General features: G+C 38.1%; 1 protein-coding gene across 1 annotated transcript in view; it reads left to right on the top strand.

The window, feature by feature from the left end:
* Nucleotides 1–5,338: 5,338 nt before the first annotated feature.
* The window catches only part of LOC135204048 (uncharacterized), a 98,063-nt gene continuing 82,206 nt past the window's right edge, over nt 5,339–21,195 (top strand). The window contains exon 1 of the mRNA XM_064234010.1: nt 5,339–5,706. The gene's annotated coding sequence lies outside the window, so the exon portion shown is untranslated. The remainder of the gene's footprint in view (nt 5,707–21,195) is intronic.

Genomic DNA, 21,195 nt, shown 5'->3' with positions numbered 1-21,195 from the left:
CACACATTTTTTTGGTCTGTAAAACTAGTTTCAGGAGTGAGGTATAACATTGTAAAAAAAAATTGTGAGAAGTCTTCCCATTCAATCTAATTTATGCGTCTGAGAACCTTTGCCTTGGCCCGCTCTCTTGCTACTAATTGCTTCTCTCTCTCTCTCTCTCTCTCTCTCTCTCTCTCTATATATATATATATATATTAGTTGTCCAATCCATATTAATTCCGCCTAATTTTTGTTAACCTGAATGCCAATATAATATATATTATTATATTATATATATATATATATATATATATATCTATATATATATATATATTATATATATATAAGATATATATGTAATAGATATCATATCTTTTAATATTGCCACAGTTCCTTTCATTCCTAAGATGAAGCAACCATTGTAAATTGAATAAAGAATTTAGGCAAAATGCCAAGCTCTGGGACCTATGAGGTCATTCAACGCCGAAACCAAAATTCACGGTTAAAGGTTTGAAATGTGTAAAAGGAGGAAAACCTTGTGGGTGGAAAGTAAGATGGAAGAAAGAGAATATGAAAGGAGGTACAGTAAAAGGAACCGAAGGAAACCAACTATTATGGGTGTAATTAGAATCTACCCTCAGCGTCTTCTAGTATTTCCATCCAAAGTAACTTGATTTTATTCTCTATTTTACTAGCAAGATAATGTCGTCATTCCTTGTTGCTACTGGTGCCTTACTATTCACGTTAAGGCCTCCTCATTTATATATAAAAAATATCGTTTTTCAACAACGAATTCTTTTTTACCGAGATTTAATTATACTGCTGATAATTGAAGCTTATTGCACCATACGACTTCCTTCGCCGCAGATTCGAGTAACCCTGACATTCCAGAGGTCGACAGAGACGTTAATCTTCAGATAAAACCCTTCTAACTGACGGCGAGGACAAACTATAGGGCTTCTTTACATTCCTGGGAATGAGTTTTCCTAAGACCACCCACGGTAATCTCATTCCCGTTTGACGCTCACCTGATCGCTGCAAGAGGGCTCTTGGAGATCGGTGACTGGGGAAATAAAGGTTGGGGGGAGGGGGAGGAGTAGGAACTCACATCTTTCGCACTATAGTTCAGCAATGACCATATAAGGAGTGCTCCGGATTCAGTGTCGCCCTATTGGTGATGTATGCCGTGCGAATACGAATGTTTCATTTTTCTCCACTTAATTACAGACGAGCTTGCTGACGCGCATTACGCTCGCTGGAACCCTGGGCTGCTGTCTCCCCTACCCTCCCGATCCCCTACCTACCCCACCCCAACCCGTGGCGGACAAACAGCTTTGCAGCAGGAGGTTGAATGTCTCCCCTACCCTCCCGTGCCTCTGCCTACCTCGCTCCCACCAGGGGCGAACAAACCAGTTTGCAGGGGTGGGTGACTTTATCATGTCTCCCCTGCTATCACCCGGGGATCCGCTCGGATATCATTGTTACAGATTCCAGCTCAAAACTGCTTTGCCCAGATATTTAAATTTATAATCTCAAAGCAATATTAATTAGTTTGTAACTTGTGATTTGTTACTTTCGAAGCAAAATGAAAGTATTCTTACGCGTCAAATTTGGCTGGCCGCAAATTTGCTTTTAAGCAACTGATTTTTACGTTAATGCTTGGGAATTAGTAAACTAAAGTGAGTGGCTAAAATCATAGCCATATACTATAAAGAAAATTCTTGCCAAGTGCATACACGTTTGTGTACATTGTTATTATGCATTTGTATAATGTTTTTTTTTTATTATTTGCAGCATTCTATATGCCTTTTCTACACCTTTTTGAAACTCATTCTTTCTTAAATTCATTTCAACCTTAAGGTGTCTTCCCCTTTTCCATTCAAGCAACTTTCTAAGGGGTTTTTCTGATGCCATAAATGAATGATCCACAATTTAATTTCAAGTCAAAAGATACTGATCTCTTTTCCCTCTTTAATGTGCGTATGGATGCCATTTGTGTTGGTTTGAAATATTTTGAGTAATCTCATTACTGCAAGGCCGCAATTGAGTTCCTGTCTCAAAATTGGTTTCTCAGGGGCGAAACTGTACCTGCTTCTTAGCAAGGTTCCAGAAATGCCGAAACTCGTTCGAAACCAAGCCTGGGGTCCACCTCCGGGCCAGAAATTGGGCTATCTTATTTTTGAAAGCGACTGGGCTTTTTTTTTTTTATCATAATGACCTATTATTTCCTCCCCTCCTCCTCCTCATCCCCCCCTCTCTCTCTCTCTCTCTCTCTCTCTCTCTCTCTGTGTCTGCGTGGTTTCAACCCGAAATGAGTTGCCATGCTCCAAATTGATTGCCATTTTCAAAATTGCAGATTTTTCATCATTTAGCCTCTCTCGCGCTCCCTCTGATATGAATATAAAGTTGTTAAAGTTACTGAACTATTAATTTTTTTTTTTGTGGGGTGTTATTAGAGGAGGGTGGGTGCCCGGGGAGTGGAAAGAGAGAGCGGGATTTGATTAAAATCTTCCTATGCAAATTAGACGATATGTAATCGGTTGAGAGTGCTGTTGCTAACCGATGGCTCCTGATTGGCGAGAATCTAATTTGTCAGTTATCTTATTTTGTTTGATTTTAGTCATAAAATCTCTTCATCTAATGTCGTTTTTGAGTTGAAACCAGGGTAACAGTGAACTAATCCCCTTAACAAATGCGATATAAAGGCCAGATCTGACGTTGCTATACTTATTCTGGTTGAATTAATATTTTTGTCCTTAGAATGGAAATCAGCCCGTTACGAGCATGATTTCCAATAATAATAATAATAATAATAATAATAATAATAATAATAATAATAATAATAATAATAATAATAATAATAATAATAATAATAATAATAATAATAATAATAATAATAATAATAATAATAATAATAATAATAATAATAACTAATTTTGCCATACCATTCACGTTTCAGCAGACACTCTCTCTTCATATCATTTTGCTGCCATTAAACTTCTCTAAAAAAAATAACTGGCGTTTCTCCCTGTTATTTCCCATTTGCATTTCTTTATCACTTGCTTCTTGTCTTCTTATCTAAATTCTTATCTAAATAGCTCATCCATCTATTGCGCTTTCGACGCATTTCCTCAGTCCATTCGTGCCATCATAGCCTTATTATCAGGGAGTCCAACTCATCACCATATATCTCGTACCAGTTACCGTCTTTCATCACCTAACCTGCTATTGAGTACCATCATTTTGGGTTTCTAAGGAAAGTAAGTCTCTTGGTCACACGACTTAGAAAATGAAAGGGAAATTAGAAAGTAGCCTGAAATTCAAAAGAAAAACTGCAGTTTTGACGCTGAAAGAGGCCTACAAACCGGTGTCGGCCGAAGCAAGTTGATAGTTATCAAGAACAGCAGAGAGAGAGAGAGAGAGAGAGAGAGAGAGAGATTACTAGTTTCTTACTGTTTAACCTTTACGGTTGACAGAGCTAGATCTTAATCTGTCTTGAAAGGCTTGAAAAGTAATAAAAGACTCCATTATATCTACAGTAAAGACAACACTCAGCAGAAAATGAGGTCATCGAAAGTCTTGATTTACAAAAATTATACATCAGTCTATTATCAGTGTTGATCGTCTCTCAGAAGACCTGCCTTTTAAGATCCAACAACTTCTGGTTGTCATTTGATGTTTGCTTATAACAAGATTTTGTAAAATCTGAAAAGTCCGTGGTGGCGTCAGACGTTCCTTTGCTGTGAGATCAGAGACAGGCGTCCGTGTAGCTCTCTGACGTCTAGAACCTGGTGTGGGAAAATTTTGTTTCCAGATAATAGGTTTTCAAGGAAATTCGATGAAGTTTGGGCTCTAGCGTTGTGGTGACATACTTTCATCGATATCTCACAGGACCTGATTATCTGGAGCTATAGTAAAAATTCGCATCAACCGTGCATCTGATGTCTAAGCCAGTCCCTTACGACGCTCGTGGTTGGTTGTTGATAAACCAGTCACAGGACTGAGTTTCCAGCTCTGGTTTATCAACAGCCAAACAGGAGCGTCGTAAGGGAATGGCCTAGACATCAGATGTACGGTTGATGTGAATCTACTATAGTAGCCTGATAGCTATTTGCCATCAAGTTCCACAAAGTGTGTTCACCCGCCCTTGGGTTAATTTGCTAACACCAACAAACTGCAAAACATGACAACCTCTCGTTATCGTTGGCGGAGTTAATCGAGAGAACGAATAGTTTAGCGACAAATTTGGGTTAAGCTTAATGAATACCTCACGAAATTAAAAAAAAAGATTTTTTTTGTCAGGTTGACAGTCCCTATCATTAGTACTAACTGTTATATCTTCTGGCTGACATCATTGGTGACATCACCCTGCTTCGTTAGACTGGCCTTATACAAGCAAGAAACTGAACTAAAATTAAGATCAGCTTTGAATCTGCAAAATTTCTATTTATTCATTTATTTACCTACAGACATCATTTTGTGTCTTTCGGCTTTATTTTGTTTCGTATCTATATCTCACAATTGAACGATCATGTTTAAGTACGAATTCAAATTCTTTTTAACTGTATGAAACTGTAGACGGTAATCAGTCTTGTAGATTGGATATTTCGGTTATCAATAAATTAAACATTGGTAGTGGACTTGTGGAGACCTTTGATTTTTTCACTTCCTTGTATTTTACAAATAAATAACTATTACACCAATCAATTAAAACAAAAATAATTTTATCAGAAGGAATCAAGACTGATGTTTTTCGTTGAAAGTTTAATGGTCGTATTATAAATTTAATGATGATTCGTTTGAAAGAAACGTACCTAATGGCGTTGTAGAACTGTTTCAAATAAGGCAATGGAAATAATGACTTATTGCAGGAGGTGTCTGCACATAAGTTCATCCATTAATTTCCAGTGGAGCATACGCCACGTTTCTTCATGCGTAGGTCTAATCTGCATCCGCCTGTAATCATAACCGTCTCACGAAAACAAATATGGCAATTAACTTTCTCGTTAAGCATCAGTTACGCATAATTTGCTAATATAATGAAGTTAAAAGGCATAAGTCGTTGAAAGCAAATTTACAAGTATGCGTCGTATTTCTTCAAGAAAATAATACACTGCTTGTTGACACAACAGTTTGCAGCAGGTGAGATAAAGCTGCCCTTGGTGGAGGAGGGAGAATGAGGCCGGGGGGAGGGTGGAGAGGGAGGGGGAGGTCCTTGGTTAAGTTTTCTCTCTTTGCGAGTCGGGAAAGGGTGAGGGTGGTGGGGGTGGGGTGTTGGAGCTTAGGGGAAGGTACCTGTTTGACTCGGAAAGTGACTTGGAGTTGCCGATTCGTCATTAAGTAAGGTAAGGTAAGAAGGTATAGTTTAGTTGACGTGCAACTGTTGTCGTGTCCGGGTGTGTGCGTGTGTGACCCTGTGTTCCTGGAATATATATGGCGTTAAACTTTTTCTACTTCGATTGGCTACGATCCACCGTCCTTCGGAATATTCTTACGAATCTCATGTGATGTCTTGAATTGGAAGTGTGAATTTGAGTTGTACTTTTGCACTGGAAATGAGTCTACGAGGGAAACAAAATTACAAAAAGTTATAGCCTACTTTTGCTTGTCTTTGTGACTTGTCATGGCAAGGATTATCAGTGGGAAATATCTTGGACGTCTGGAAACTTTTCATTTGTTTCGCTTCACGTGAGGAAAACGGCGAAAATTCCAAATTTCAACAGAAAGGTGAGTTTTGAGGCCAAGAGTTTCCACATAGCTTATAATCTTCACCAAAAACAGCTGCAGATTACTCGTGAACCACCCTGGAGTTGATGGTCCCTACGCCTACGATGAGCGAACTAGTGGGCAAATTTGTCCTCCATTTTCAACGGTTCATTAACTCTTTAAGTTTACGTCAGCTTGTCAGTTGAGGTCGAATGACAGATAAACATTTAAGTAGTTAAAATATAACCTGAGATTATTACGAATAGAATTTCCACCCCCACAAACCTTGAACAATCAGACGTGGGTGATATTGACGTTACAGTAAGATAACGGTTGCCGTATTTATGATTCCCAAAATGACATTACAAACAGAAATTGACCAGTTTTTACTGTTCGAGGTTAACAAAAGAAATTACCTCTCTCTCTCTCTCTCTCTCTCTCTCTCTCTCTCTCTCCTCTCTCTCTCTCTCTCTCTCTCTCGTCTCATCTCCTAATCTCTCTCTCTCTCTCTCTCTCTCTTACCTGTGTGCGTGACTTGGGTTCACCATGTTCGCGTGTTTATGTATACATACTTAGATATTTAATACAGAAATGGTGTTGTCAACAAACGCTGATGTGAGCTCTTAGTCTTGGCGTCAAGCAAATTATTGAAAACCGTTATTGCTAGTCTAGTTAAATATTAAATGCTTCGGAGTACTACTTAAGTTTGTAGGTACGTAGCTGGTCTCGAGGTTCATTAGTCCTGTATAGGCCTAGTTATGTGAAAGATAGTTCTAACATATCGTAATTAATTTTGAATTATAGTGTAATTCTCAAAGTGATTTAATGAAGGGAAAAGTTTTTAGTTTTGTCAGTTTTGCTCGTTTTTGGTAGCTATATAAATTCAAATTCGTCATCCGTCTTGATGTAATGTTTGCGTTTATTTCCATAATTCGATGACATTAGGCCTAACCAGAATGTTGTTTTTAATTTTCCGTTCCTAGAGAATGATATCCAAACCTTGGTACATTCATCGTGAATTTTTCAAATCAACAAAATTAGTATGTCGTAAGGTACCTGATCGACGAAGGAAAATACCTAGACAAGCCACGTAAATCATCGATCATAAATTGTGCATATCTGAACTGGGCATTCGTCTACGGCTGTGATCGAGAATCATCCGTTAACAGACCACCTAGACCGATTGCGACCACTAATTAATGATAGATATTAAGAAAACGGGAAAAGTGGGAAATGAAACATCCAGGGTGTTAAGTTAATAACGGCAACGGAAAAGAAAGTTGCAATCCACCATCAAATAGCAACCTCCTAAGGAAGTGACTAGATATTAATGAAACTGACTCATAATCATGATCATGATTCATTTGCCTTATCCTAATATGTGTTTTAGCATGTAGCTTTGCATATATCCCAGTCAGCAAATGACGACACTCAAACAGAAAGAGACAGTTAATAACACAAACAATGTTGCCCTTAGCAGCACTGGGTGGGATTTACTGTTTGTGGTTTAACTAACATCCTGCCGCCTACCAGTCAAGCCAGATGTATATGGCGAAAAGCGTCAGCACTATAGCAACCTCATCCATATTTAAGTGCTGCAAACTACATAGAAGGTCCCATCCCCTCTTAAAGGGGAAAAGAGAACTCTCTCTCTCTCTCTCTCTCTCTCTCTCGTCGTCTCTCCTCTCTCTCTCTCTCTCTCTCTATCTCCTCTCATCTCTCTCTCTCTATATATATATATAATATATATATATATATATTATATATATATATATATAAACAAACATATACATACATACCCCCTTATATTATTATATTATATATTGTTACATTAATTATATAATTTATTATATTTCTCCACATTTTTCCTTCTCCTCCCTGAAGTGAAGGCCATCCTTAGTAAGAAGTATAAGGAAGTGAACGGCCACAGCCTTCACCAAAATCTAAAATTCCTTTTGGCAGAATGTGTAAACGAAAAAGGTCTGCCTAAAATATACGGCTTCTTAACTGTACGTCATAAAATGACACTTCTAATCCTTGGAATAGAGAATTGAATATAGGCACCAAGAATGAATTCTGGGACTTGCGACAACTGCTCGCTCTCTCTCTCTCTCTCTCTATTAAATCTCGATAATGCTACCTACAAGTGTGATGCATTCCAGTAGACTCAGAGGATATGTCGTGTAATCATTTTGATAGCCTTTTTAAAGTGATGAATTTAACATTTACTCAATTAACCTTAGTCCAACATTTATACTTTTTATGGCAGAAGCCTTTTTCAAGTGATGAATTTAACATTTACCTTATTACCCTTAGTCCAACATTTATACGTTTTATGGCTGTCATCATCATTGAAGCAGGACGCCAACAAGAAGTTCGTTTAAATGGTTGTATGTAATTAACTAATTTGTTGCTGGTAAAAATAATTATAGGGAGAAGATTGTGCTTAAAAGGCTTCTTGTTAAGTACAGTATCAGATTATAACCAAAATTATTCCTACGATCGGTAAATGTTTTAATTGAAAATGAATGGAAAACTGAAGGTGCTGCACGACAAAGTCCGTGAAAGTCTAGTGCTTAAATTGGTTACAGTACCGACACATTGTACGGAAAATTGATAGAAAATCATTTGCACTAAGATTGCTGCTGATTTTTATGTAGAAAACTTGTAAGAGACGTCGGGAGGAATTAGGAAATCAGAAAAAAGTACAGAATTTTTAAAAGAAAATTAGCACAACCCAAGCTTCCGTGCCAACATATTTTTATGGCCCCTCAAAAACATTTATTCCGCAGAGGCTTTTCATCTTGAAAAGTGCAGAAACTTTCATATTCAGAATGTGTGAATGACGAGCGAGTTTAATTTAAACAGACGTCCACACACATAATGTACTTAGATATGTGTTGAATTCATCAGTGTGAATATTCCCCATTTCAAATTAATATTGTTAAAGTGCTTAAAGAAAACCGTTGAACATTTAGGCCTACCAGTTAGCGCCGTATTTAGACCATTTCCTTCTTGGTCAGCGAGATAGATAGATATTGTAATTCACATTTTAAATTTATTTGAGGACTGCGAGGTATTCGATACTAAATTTTAAACATTCCGATAGCAGGCTTCAAATTTTAATTTAGTGGGGAGCGGGGAGTGGGAGAATTAAATTACTTAATCTTACTAATAAATTTTCATGAACATTCATTTTTTAACTTTTACGATGCCTAAGGAATTGTTACCAGTGTAAATTGTATGGAATTGAAAAAAAAAGAGTAACTGTCTTTCTCCAAGGAAACTAGCCATATGATTCGGAAATGTGGTTTATAAAGCTGCACATTGTTTCTTTCGTAACCACGTTACAGAGCCGACCAGACCACACTTAACTTTAGCCAGCTGTTGTAGTAGCTAATTTTCATTTCGTTACTTACTTGCTTCTTAAATCAGAGCATCGGCTACGGGAAACAAATATGAATTACACCTATAATGTTTAATGCTTAAAATCCCGAGATAAGCGTATCATTTGTTTACACCATTTGAAATGAGGAATAAAACTGCAATGGACTAAATTTTTTGTTTCATAGTAACGTTTATTTTTTGGTAAGAAAGCTTATGTAAATTGAAACTGGGTCTTTAGACTGTAGGACTATTGCATGATTGCAAGGTGAGAGGGAGGATGGTTACCCGAAATTATTTTTCAACTAAAATTTAATTGGAGGTTAAGGGTAAGTTCATTCAGTATCCTAAACCGTTAAGTTTCTAATTTTAGTTGAATGTTTCTAAGAAAGCGGTGCTCACCAACACGGGTTACATCACCACACCTTTTTCTTTAGCTCCTGAGGTGAGGCCGAAATCGATATGTTATCCATTATTGAATGTGATTTGCTACGATTCCACCATTACTTGGTAGATTATCATTGCTTGTGTTCATATTGTTGGGCTAGATTTTGGTTGAGCTTAACCAGCTCATGCAATCATGGAAGCTTTTGGGTTTCTGACACCATTTTGTTAATCACTTTAGGTTATCTGCACCCCACCCCCTCACGTATTTAAACTTGAAGAAAACTATCAGTTAGCAAACTTGTCCATTGCGCAAAGGGAGTTTGTAGTTCGAAAAATGTTTATTCGTTAATTGTAAAAAATGTTATATTTTGCAGAACCCAAGAATAATTCTCAAATGTGATGCCGTGAAAGCCAAGTCTTAAAGCATGTTTTGTTTTCAAGAAATGCTTTGGTAAACGCTCTTCAGGCACAAGAAAGTATAAGGATACTAGGGAGATCAGTAGCCAGAAATGGTTACTAATCACCTCTTGTCTTACTTCCAGTCGAACTAGGCGGTTTCTTCATTAGTATTCTCATTGTCATCCACATTACTGTATGAGAAAGTAAGGCATCCTGGCTGGTGAAGTGCGTGATCATAGGCGTCGTGATTTGCAAGCAAGAACCTTAACTGGGTCAGGGTGGTTGAGGTTGGTAGAGGGTCCCTTTATTCAACCCACCTCCTCCTCCTGCACCTTTCATTTCGTCATCTCCCAAAATCCTTTTTAGTTACGTTGGGCGTGAACTGGATTTACCGGCTGGGTATTCTAAGGAACTCCAGCCGTGTGACTGCCTGGGTTAAAACTCAGCTAACTTTGTCAGGTCAATTCCGCAAGCTACTTAAAGTCGTACCTGCACCCCAACGCCTATCCCACACACAATGTACAGCAAACGTTTGATTGCTCTGATTCCGTTCAGTCACTTCTTGGGGCGTCAGAGATTATTAGGGCAAGAATACGTGGGATGCAAGTTATTCAAGCCCCGTGATCTTTGTGATGCAAGGGTCAACGCTCGTGCTTTCCTTCGATGTTTGAGTCATATGCTCTGCTGCTGTTTGATCTTGAAGTGATAGTGCTTGTGGGTTTGCTTATTCGGAAGTGTTTGTGTAGGTATGGTTAAAATATCGTAGTTTTCCATATTGCCTACTTTATGTCCAATGTGAGGCGAATGGAAACTTAATGTTATGATTCATCATAATGCAACCCATAACCAGATGCAATTCGTCTGATATAAAAGACCTTATGGAAAGACAGAAAGAAACAGACCGTCTTCAAATTAGAGGAAGAAATGATGGAGGCGGCAACTCGAGATGTATGTGGATTGTTATGAAAGCTCATTTCTTGAGAACACAAGCCAGACGCGTTTGCATCTTGCAGTCGATCACAACGAGTTTCAAGAGATGCAGAGTCGGTTAGGTTGACCGGTTCGGCCTTCCAAAGATCTTTAAACTTGACTTTAAAGTCTAGATTGTAGAGACTAGTTCGACCAGAGAATGGGGGACGAGCATTGTACTAGACAAATATTTATTTTTTTCTTTGTCGTAGTGTTGTACATGCTGATGTACATTTAAGATTTTACATTTAAGATGCAATATCTCTTTTGATTTAGGGACTGAATGTTCTCTCTCTTCTTTTTTTTTTTTTTTTTTCTTTCTTTTTGAACAAAAAGAATGTTATTGAAAGTTTTGCACAAGTGCTTGCCAGTGGCTCAGCCGTGTGTTTGCCTCCAAGTTTAGAATGGTCGTTATCCTATTTCAGTATTAAGTGTCTGCAACTTCCATCCCATCTTATCATTCATCCTGCCCATTCGATGAAAATGACATTTCTGTTCATTCCCAAATTTGTGTTCAAATGGCTCACTTGACTGAAATCGCTAAATCTGTGTCCAGAAAGAGGAATGGTTCATTTCCGTGGGAGTTCTTTTCATCAACTCGTGGGCGACAGTCACAGGTCCTGATTAGTCGTTTCGAAGTGTTCTCCCACGTGGTATAGCTGTGCTGCTTATGATATTTTCTGCTTAAACGACATGACTGGTTTAACGGTAATTGATGTCACCGGCTACTTGTCTACACATCCTTGCTGTGAGATAGCCCATTTGTTAGATTACTATAGATAGCGTTTAAGCTAGGAGTCTAGGTACAGCATATAGTAGTTATAAGCTTCCCTTTGGAAAGACTGGAACTTTTTAGCCCTCTCTGTTTTCCGTATATCAGGTTTTTGTTTTATTTTTTTAGTGATGTTTAAGTTACTGGTTCCGTCGTAACGCGTAACACAGAGACAATCAAATGTATTCCGGGAATACTAGAGAGATATCATCTTGTCAAATCTGAACTAGCTTTTGCACGGTAATGAGCTTTTTTTTCATTCGGAATTATTTCGTTTAAAGTAGATTTTATCTGGGCAAAAGGCTAGACGACTCCAAAAGTTTGAGGAGATGAAGAAAAATCTTTTATTTTAAATCCCATTCATACTAAGAGGATGGCATTTCCTTAACAGCCCTTAGATACCTCAATCTTCATTCCAAGCCAAAGTTAGGGTGGAACATCTGGCGATTGTATAACGAGTGCTTCGTTTAACCAAATGTTTATATGAATGGCTGGACCGTATCACACAAGTGTTCACTTCATTATTCTGTATGTCAAACACACGCCGGTTTCTGGGTAGAGTATTACGGATAATCAAATATGGCTTCGCTTCCTATCAAGAGCTGTGTACCCGTACGTGGTGTCTGTTTCTGTGTGTTGGGGTTGCGCACGTTGAATATATATTATATATATATAGAATTTATATATATATATATATAGAAAAAATTAAATATATATATATATATATAGATATATAATTATAATATATAATTTATTATATATATATTATAATATATAATATATATATATATATATATATCGCAAATATCAGACACAAATAATAATTAATGTCGGATTCACTGTACCTTGTCAATAACCCAAACGACGAATACTGGCCAGGACAGATGCACTTACCTATTATAATTCCCCTTCGGTGCAAGTTATTACCATGTTGTAGTGAATTATGCATTAAGGAATATTTGAGGCTTGATATTTGTGATAATAAAAAATCCACGTGTATATAGTAAGCGACGAAACTTATTTTATCTATATATATAATATATATATATATATATATATATTATTATTATATATGTATAGTATATATAGACGTTCTATCGTTAGAACAGGCGATGTTTATGTAGCCGTAGAGCTGGAGGAAGTAATGAAAGGTGTTGACCCACCTGTTTTCATTCCATATACATACACACACACCACACACACATATATATATATATATATATATATATATATATATATGTTATATATATATGTATATATATATATGTATATATGTGTGTGTATTATATATAAATATTTAGTATATATATATATATATATATATATATATATATATATATATATATATATGTGTGTGTGTGTGTGTATGCATGGTGTTGATGTGTGTATGATGTATATATATATATAATATATATATATATATATATATATAATATATATATATATATATATACTATATATAATCATATATTCTATAGCTAAGCAGTAGGCCCGAGTTATTCACTGACCTGCAAATGTCACATCTCTTACGGCTTACTGAGAGATTGTAAGGGTGAAGTCCTCTGGCGTCATCCCTTATAAAACCATTTCTGATAATAAGCATTGCTTCTGTCGTTTCATGTGGTACCTACAAAAATTACCTACCAGCATGGCGTCAACCCGCCTACGCACACTGTACCTCTAGCATTTGTTTGCACACACCCTCACGCTTCCTGGATAATGAGGGTCCTCTGCTCCAGCCCCTTCCAGCTGTCTTATTAATATTATTATTATTATTATTATTATTATTATTATTATTATTCAGACGATGAACCCTATTCATATAGGGGTCCATTGACTTGGAATTCAAGCTTCCAAAGAATACGGTGTTGATTAGGTAGACTCCGTAGTGGGGGTAGTGCCGTCAGTGCACCTTATGCGGTGCACTGTAGGCATTACTTGAGGTTCTTTTCAGTGTGCCTACGGCCCCCTAGCTGTAACCCCTTTTATTCCTTTTACTATACCTCCTTTCATACTCTCTTTTTTCTTTAACAAGAGAAAATGAATCGATAAATGAATAATGTATAAAAGTGCAAGGGGAATGATATAAGGTCTGGTATTACACTTACAAGGGCCTCTCTCTCTCTCTCTCTCTTCTTCCCGTGTCCTAAAAGTTTCTAGTCATGAAACCTATCTTCCATATTAATCCACGTTTTCACTTATTCTCGATTTGATCCACGTTTTATCGTTTTATCTTGAATGATCATTGCGTGTGAAACGTCAGCGAAATCCCTAGGGCATATGTGAAATAACCAAATTAGCTTCTAACATTGATCCCGAGGGATAGTACTAAACACGGTGAAATAGTGATTCATCTACACTGTTTTTCCTTATTTGGTACTAGTTCCTTGGGGGTCAAATGTGTTTCGCCGGGTTTAGTACTCGTCCCTTGGGGATCAAATGCACATAGGGACATTTATCCCCCACGGGCTAGTATTAAACATGGCGAAATACATTTCTCCCCTTAGGGGCTAGTACTAAACACGGCGAAATAAATTTCTCCCCCTAGGGGCTAGTACTAAACACAGTGAAATACATTTCTCCCCTAGGGGCTGGTACTAAGCACGGCAAAATGTATTTCTCCCCTTAGGGGCTAGTACTAAACACGGCGAAATACATTTCTTCCCCCTAGGGGCCAGTACTAAACACGACGAAAGACATTTTCCCCCTAGGGGCTAGTATTAAACACGGCAAAATACATGTCTCCCCCTAGGGGCTGTAAAAAAATAGTACTGAACACGGCGAAACTGTGTAGATGAATCGCTGCTTCACCGTGTTTAGTACTTTTAGCCCTCGGGGTTCAAAATGTTCCTAAGCGAATTGGTAATTTCACATATTCCCAAGGGATTTCATGAAATCTCTGATTTAACATATTCCCTGTAATGTGTATATATATATATATGTATATATATATGTGTGTGTGTATATATATATAATATTATATATCTATATATATATATATATATATATATATATATATATATATTTTGTGTGTATGTTGGGTGAAGCTATGTATGTTACATATGATAATTATGATAATAATTGGCAAAAGCAGTAGGCCTATTCTGCCTTCATTCCTAGCAAAATCAGTGTGAAGGAAAGTCATTTCTCATATCGTGATGTTTGTTTCTGTAGCTTCAGATTTTGGAGATACGGAGAAATAATTATGTACCGTTGGGAAAACGCTTTTTTTATCATTCTTTTTATTGTCGTTGTGAGTCAGTTTTTGCCTTCCTCAAGGACGGCAGTTTGCTTGCGGCTATAACAGTTCTCGATTCCTTATTGTGTTTCGTTTTCTTTTAACATTTATTCTTTCCAAACGACAGAGCAGTGCCTTGTGTTGACTCGGTCGCCATGGCGTATGTATTGCTATCGTATAATCGTCCTCAAGATAGAAAGAAACACGCTATATATGTGTTGCTTTAAATTCTCATTTCGTTTTATATTCTCTCAGCATTTATTAAATTTATATACAAATAAATTTCGTTTATATTAAATTTATCTATACATTATTCGAATTTTGCCTGAGCTAACTCCTCTGTCACGTTTCCCCTCCTCAGTCTTAGTAGTAATGAGATAGAGTTTCCTCTTGATGACATAAGCCTACTCGGAAGGGAGGTCAGTCACCGCCCCTGGGGAAGTCGAGATTTCTTAGTTGCAGAGGCCTAAAACGACAGAAGGTTTCTTTACCAGCCACAGAGCTGTTAGGAGGCATAAAGAAGCTACAAAATAACTCTGGCAAAGGGAAGGTATTGTTTTAGTATATAGGGCCGACAATGCTTTATTCGTGTGCCACTCTTTTCAAAGAATATTCAAGAAAATCAGAGAATCGCCAGGAACTACATTGAAGAGATCTAAAATTGGCCAATAACATCTTCACCACCATCGAAAAACATCGAAAACTGACCCAGAGTATAACAAATTTCATGTGTTGACTAGCTGGCCTAACCCTGCGTACGCCGGTGGGAATTCATAACCCATGAACTCTTCAGTCTTCTTTATCCAAAGATATCCCAAATTCTGACAGTGACGTCTTGCCAGCAAAGAAACTGAACTGACAGTGCACTATAGTAGATTCACATCAACCGTGCATTTGATGTCTAAGCCCGTCCCTTACGGCGATCCTGATTGGCTGTTGATAACCCAGTCACAGGGCTGGAAACACTCGAGAGAGAGTTCACATAGGCAAGATGTATGTTCCACCCCTCTCCTGAGGGATACTTCTTTGAAACGTATCCCTCAGGAGAGATGGAACATACACCCTGCCCGTATGAACTCTCGAGAGAGACTGAGAGCTTCCGGCCCTGTGACTGGCTTATCAATAGCCAATCAGGAGCGTCGTAAGGGACTGGCCTAGACATCAAATGCACGGTTGATGTGAATCTACTATAGTCACGCCTGGCTTGTTTTCATCATTAATCTCCTCCTTGGACCGCCTCCTTTCTACATAGAATGAGGCCACCGAATTAATCTTGAATTACAAAGAATTTCGAATCCCCCTTCTTCGATCTCGTGAAGCACTTCCCAGGAAAGCTCAGAATCTGCCATCCAAGGGAAGCCCTCCACTAATGACTTCCATCTAAATGTGAGAAGGAAATTCAACAGTCTTATCTTAACTTCCTTATCTGCATTTTCCTTTTGAACCATCATTCATTGTTTCAGTTGCACATTGCGTGTTTAGAGATGGAGCAGCTCACGCAATCTTCGATAGCAGTGGTCACAAAAGTAGCGGCATAGAAAGCATAAGTAAACAAACCCTTCGCAAATGATACACTAACGACATCTGGGATGTGAGTGAAGAATGGGGTTTTTGCACAAAACTTATACTTCCAATATCACAAGGCTATAAAACGTTCTGCCATTCGACACATCAACGTGCACCCGACGAGCTGCAGCTTCAGGTGATCGTACATTTCAAAAGAAATAAAAAAATAAAAAATAATCCTTTCGTCAGTATGATGCCTTCCCTGCAAAATTACCCTTAAAAACGTACTTCCTAAACCGGCTCTAAAACTGACATGCGTTGCTCGTCAGTTTCAGATGCAACATACCAAGTTCCCATCCAATGGTACCATATTCAAATAAAGTGACTTATACTAGTAACAAATAATCCATCACTCTTTGGTCAGTTAGTGAAAATTCAGTACAAGTGAAAGGGGAAAATAAGAGAGGGACTGTGCCTGGTGCTGTCGAGAATTGTAGACCTATGGTAGGGATAGTGCTTGAAGTATCGGGTAAAATTTTTAGACTGTAACGAGTACAAGTGTTACTCTTGAGTTGTATGGGTAAATTTGAGCGTCAGAGGAGGAACAGTAATGATACTGAGAGGATGTGGTTCACGAATGAAGAAAAATGAAAGTGAAAGTGTTTCTGCGTGAGTCTGAATCTGTGCTTCTTATTAATTTGGAGTTATTAGAGGTATATCTAGCCATTACCTGAATGAGCCAAAATTGAAATTAGATATAATTTTAGTTTGAGAGGTATGTTGTAATTGTGGTTTTCAATGGAATTGAGACAAGTGAAGGAAGGGAGAATAGTATATAAGATGGATGAAAAAGGGCTTCTGAGACTGAAGGAAAAATGTATGTGGAGTTTCCAAATGGAATTGAGACAAGTGAAGGAAGTGAGAGTAGTATATAAGATGGATGAAAAAAGGCTTCAGAGACTGAAGGAGAAATGTATACGGAGTTTGCAAATGTGAAGATAAGATTACAGAATCAGCAGGGGCCGTTTGTATTGGAGTGTAAGAGTGGACGATACAAGCTGGAAAGTGGAGGGATGACGAAATAAGAGGTATAGAAGCAGGAAAGTGGAGGGATGACGAAATAAGAGGTAATTGAAGAAAAAAAGCAGATCGTTTATCCGTTTAGTTCCAGGATTGAGATTGTCATGTAGCCGTATACAAAAAAATTGATTAACAGACCAGAACAGTTAAGTGGTATTGATATAAGGAGTTTCTGAGCAAACTTGGCTGTGCAGCTGCTATTTTGTGAACTTGTTAAAAAAACCTTGTGATGTCAGCTGCTATTTAGTGAACTTGTTAAAAAAGCCTTGTGATGTCAGCTGGTATTTAGCTGTCAAAAAGATTTAAAACGTTTGATATGAAATAGTTTTGGTTAGAAATAGTGACGAGAAGCTGGAAAACTACAGGAGTTATAAAGTGATTTCCAGAATTTATATGGTGAATGTGAGCAAGAGTGAATGTGAGGTAAATAGATAACATTATGAAGGAGAAATTAAAATTTTGGATGAGGTACGGAAGCAGTTGATTCGTATAGTTTGCTGATATAGAATGAGTAAAGCAATGAAAGTGTTACTATGCATATAAAGATATGGAAAGTAACAGTAGTGGTGTGAAAGCAAATGTTGTAACATACTTTAGGTTTTGAGTCGTTCTTCTTGTATATAGATATATGTGGGGAAGTTGGATTTAAAGGAAACTGAAATTTAAGCTGCTGGGAAGAACTGTTGGAATAATATATCAGGAGTTAAGAATGGCAGAGAATGAGGAATGTGGAAGATCCACAGAAATAGTTAAAATGTTTAATTTATTTGAAAAGATGGATCAGAATATATGAAGACGGTCTGGTCATGCGGAAAGAATGAGGAAGGTAAGATTGTGAAGCCAAATAGTTTAAGTGGTAAGAGGAATTAGGAAAAGAACCACAAAGTGTTGGATAGCTGGAGGTGGAAGAGGCCTTGGAAAGTAAGGACAAAAATATCCAGGAAGTTGAAGAATTTGTGCATGATTGAGGTGAGTAGCAGTGTGTGTGAAAGGGTGTTCGGAGTGTCGCTCACGAGCATTGATTTAAGCATATGAAACCCATATTTATGTTGAAATTTTCTACTGACGGTTTTAATCCTCTGATCCAGCAAGTTAGGTATGAAATTGACAGTACCGGGTGTGTACATTTCCTATGGAGCTACTAACACGGTATCCGCTTAATATGTGTATATATACATAACATAATATATATGTATATACTACATATGTGTATGTTTGTCTATATATATATATATATATATATATATATTGTGTGTTGTGTGTGTGTGTATATAATAGATATTTATATATATTATATATATATATACTATATATATATATATAAGAATATATATATATATATAGTGTGTGTGTGTATACTATACACATATATATACACACGTACACCTTACACCTTTTCCTCCTTTGGAGGGAGTGGTACAAGAGCGGTATACGACCTTCCAGTTTCCCAACAAATGTAGCTATGCGAGTTCGCAAACATCAGCCATGAAGCAAATAAATTCGCAAGGGAAGTTTGAGGTCCCCACCAGCGAACAGCTTCCTAAAAATGTATGTTGGCCGAAGGTTATGAACTGAATCCAGAATTGCATGAGAGAGCGACTCCTTCCTGGATCATAATCTGCACTGTTTTAAAAGAATGACAGTAACCACGGCAACGCACCAGTGGTGACGCTAACAACCAACCGAATAATTACGGTAATGACAGTAACCTCGAATTACATTACGAATGACTGGGAGGAACTGGGTTCTGGGTGCTCAAGAAATGCAGTCATGATAAGACGGGATTGCTCTCAACGCTTGGTTGAGTTGCTGGAAAATGGCTCGGAGAAATGAAGGCAGAGACCTTGTGACAGTCGTCTTTTTTTTTCTTCTTTCTGACGTATTTCATGCCGTTATGAAACGTAGTCATTACTCATGGTTCGTTCATGTAATGATTCATGATTCAAATCCTGCATGCGTCCATCCTTGGTAACGCCATCCTCGTAGGGGGTTAGTGCCGTCAGTGCATCATATGCGGTGCACTGTAGGCGTTACTTAAGGTTCTTTGCAGCGTGCCTTGGGCCCCTTGTTGCAACCCCTTTCATTCCGTTTACAGCACCTCCGTTAATATTCTCTTTCTTCGTCTTTCTTTCTATTCTCACGAAAGAATTGATTCATTGTGCAACTGCGAAGTTTTCCTCCAGTTACACATTTCAAACCTATTACTGTTAATATCTGTATCAGCGCCGAATGACCTCATTACTGTTAATATCCGTATCAACGCCGAATGACCTCATAGATCCCAGTGCTTGGCCTTTGGCCTAAATTCTGTATTCTAATCTGTTGGTAACGTCATTGCCATAGTTCGATTGTGTTAGTATTTTTGAGGAGGAAAGGAATTCTGTGTCTATTTCAGTGGATGTCAGCCAAGTGCCATCAGTTTTAAGTCAAGTCGGTTATCATCACCAACAGGCACCCCCGTGCGGATTGTCCTTCTCCAGGCTTCCCTTGGTTTGTCACGTCCTGTTTGACCTTGTGACACCCAGCTGAGAACTTCCTTAAAATCCCAGAATTAGTCTTCATATTTGTTCTCCAAAAGCCACGTTGTTTTCTCCTAAACTGGCAAAGGTATAGAAATACCTTAGCCCACATACGACTATTGACATTCGTCATGGGGAAGGAACGAAAACACCTCCCGCTGTAAGGGAGTTCATAAGCTCTCTTATCTCCCTGTTCTTTCCGGTTAGGCTGTTCGGAGATTAAGATATTCACTGGAGGAGGGATGGGCGAAAGTCGTGTCTCGGATTTTTTTTTTCCAGATGGTCTAATACTGGCAGTACAGGAGTTCCTGAGGTTCAGAAAATGATTGACACGACTACCATAGATGGAAATATAAGAGTTCTGTGTTCTCTGCAGTCGCCAGATTTTGAACCACCTGAGAAATCATGACAGATCTTGAGTGGGCAAGGGCTCACCCACCATTGATATTCAAGAAGGAATTGAGAAGGCTTTACGGTCTTTCATTTCTCTAAGAGCGGCGTGCAAGTAAAAATAACGAGATCAGAAGCAAACCATAAGCGTGTGGATGTAAACATTTTGAATTTCTTAAAAAAAGATGCTTTGCGAAGTTTCAGAACATTAAGAATGCAGATACAAAATGGGTCTCCGGACAGGTCCTATGCTGATGACTTCTTGGTGGCATCAGGGTAACAGACTGATGTGACGAGAGAATCCAAAATAAGAACAGAGGCGCAGAGAGGTCGGTGACGGTAACCGGCTTAACTAGAAAGAGGCGACGAAAGATTAAAAAGAAAAAAAATAAATGCAAATTCATTGACTCCCTCTACATCTCTTGCGTGCTGGAGGAAAGATGGCGGTGACGGTTTGCAGTTTGTTTGTTTCCCTATGTGTCACTGTACCTTGATATTTCAGTTTTTTTAGTAACCTGAACCACTGTTTCTGTCAACCTCGCATAATCATGACAGTCATCGACGTTATCACCGTCACCGATTCTGCCATGATGATTGAATGTACGGTACCACCGTCGTTGAAATATGCCGATAAATGATCATAGTTATGTTTCTCCTGACAGCGAAATCTTGAACCACCAATTACCTGCTGTTCTGAAGGCGGTTCACAATTTCTGTCCTTGACGTCCGTCAGTTAGAAATTCCTGCTGACTGTTCCCGACTCTCTCTCTCTCTCTCTCTCTCTCTCTCTCTCTCTCTCTCTCTCTCTCTCTCTCTCTCTCTCTCAAGGAAGCATTAGTCGTTGAACGTGATTTCAGACTTCAGCC

This window comes from Macrobrachium nipponense, chromosome 44 (assembly GCF_015104395.2).
Source record: "Macrobrachium nipponense isolate FS-2020 chromosome 44, ASM1510439v2, whole genome shotgun sequence".
Taxonomy (NCBI): Eukaryota; Metazoa; Arthropoda; class Malacostraca; order Decapoda; family Palaemonidae; genus Macrobrachium; species Macrobrachium nipponense.
The sequence above is the reverse complement of the archived record's forward strand: the minus strand, read 5'-3'. Positions and strand labels throughout refer to the sequence as shown.